Raw genomic sequence first — 2,222 nt, 5'->3', positions numbered from 1 at the left:
AATTCCGATGCACCAGTACAGGTTTACTGTATGCCTTGGACCTTCACATTGACCATGAAGTACAGAAATTGCATCGGAATCGAATACAAAATGCACAATGCCGACTGAAGTACAAGAACAGTGAATTTTCTAAGTGTCTGTGCTTTGAGCGGCTCCTCGGCGACCTGTATTAGATTTCGATGCCCAAGTACTGGTTACCTGTATCCCTTGGACATTCGCATTGCCCATGAAACACAGAAATTGCATTGGGATGGAATACGAAAGAGACAATACCGACTTAAGTTCAAGAGGAGTGAATCTTCTAAGAATTTGTATTTTGAGCGGCTCCTGGGGGACCGTTATTAGGTTCTGATGCACCAGTGCAGGTTTACTGTATCCCTTGGTCCATTACATTGATCATGAAACACAGATATTGCATCAGGATTGAATACAAAAGGAACATTGCCGACTTAAGTGCTAGTGGGGTGAATCTTCTAAGAGTATGAGTTTTGAGCGGCTCCTGAAAGTCCAGTATTAGATTCCGATGCTGCTGTGCAGGTTTACTGTATCCCTTGGACCTTCACATTGACCATGAAACACATAAATTGCATCGAGATTGAATACAAAAGGGACAATGCCGACTGAAGTGCAAGAAGAGTGAATCTTCTAAGGGTTTATGCTTTGAGCGGCTCCTGGGAGTCCAGTATTGGATTCCGATGCACCAGGGCAGGTTTACTGTATCCCTTGGACCTTCACATTGACCATGAAACAAAGAAATCATATCGGGGTTGAATACAAAATGCACAATGCCGATTTTAGTACAAGAAGGGTGAATCTTCTATGGGTTTGAGGTTTGAGCGACTCATGGGAGACCAGTATTAGATTCCGATTCACCAGTGCAGGTTTACTGTATCCCTTGGACCTACACAGCGACCATGAAACACAGAAATTGCTTCGGGATTGAATACTTGAGGCACAATGCCGACTTAAGTTCAAGAAGAGTGAATCTTCTAAGAGTTTGTGATTTGAGCGGCTCTTGGGAGACCACTATTAGATTACGATTCACCAGAGTTAGTTTACTGTATCCCTTGGACCTTCACATTGACCATGAAATACAGCAATTGCATCGGGATTGAATACAAATGGGAGAATGTCAACTTATGTACAAGAAGAGTGGATCTTCTAAGAGTTTGTGCTTTCAGCGGTTCCTGGGAGACCTGTATTAGATTCCGATGCACCACTGCAGGTTTTCTGTATCCCTTCGACCTTCACATTGACCATGAAAGACAGAAATTGCATCAGGAGTGAATACAAACGGGACAATGCCGACTTAAGTACAAGAAGAGTGAATCTTCTAAAAGTTTGTGCTTTGAGCGGCTCCTGGAAGACCAGTATTAGAGTCCCATGCACCAGTGCAGGTTTATAGTATCCCTTGGACCTACACATTGACCATGAAACACAGGAATTGCACGGGGTTTGAATACAAAAGGGACAATGCCGACATAAGTACAAGAGGTGTGAATCTCTTCTGAGTTTGTGCTTTGAGCGGCTCCTGGGATACACATATTACATTCCGCTGCACCAGTGCAGGTTTAGTCTATCCCTTGGACCTTCATATTGACCATGAAACACAGAAATCGCATCGCGGTTGAATACAAAGGGACAATGCCGACTCAAATACAAGAAGAGTCAATCTTCTAAGAGTTTCTGCATTGAGAGGCTTTTGGGAGACCAGCGTTAGATTCCGATGCACCAGTGCAGGTTTACTGTATCCCTTGTACCGTCACATTGACCATGAAACCCAGAAATTGCATCGGGATTGAATAAAAAATGAAGAATGCCAACTTAAGTACCAGAAGAGTGAATTTTCTAAGAGTTTGTGCTTCGAGCGGTACCTCGGAGACTAGTATAACATTCCGATACAAGTGTGCAGGTTTACTTAATCCCTTGGACCTTCACATTGACCATGAAACACAGAAATTGCATCTGGATGGAATACATAAGGGGCAATGCCGACTTAAGGACAAGAAGTGTGAATCTTCTAAAGATTTGAGTTTTGAGCGGCTCCTGGGTGTCCAGTATTAGATTCCGATGCAGCTGTGCAGCTGTACTGTATCCCTTGGACCTTCACACTGACCATGAACCACAGAAATTGCATCGGGATTAAATACAAAATGAACAATGCCGACTGAAGTACAAGAAGAGTGAATTTTCTACGAGTTTGTGCTTTGAGCGGCTCATCG

This window comes from Schistocerca americana, unplaced genomic scaffold (assembly GCF_021461395.2).
Source record: "Schistocerca americana isolate TAMUIC-IGC-003095 unplaced genomic scaffold, iqSchAmer2.1 HiC_scaffold_45, whole genome shotgun sequence".
Lineage (NCBI taxonomy): Eukaryota > Metazoa > Arthropoda > Insecta > Orthoptera > Acrididae > Schistocerca > Schistocerca americana.
The sequence above is the reverse complement of the archived record's forward strand: the minus strand, read 5'-3'. Positions refer to the sequence as shown.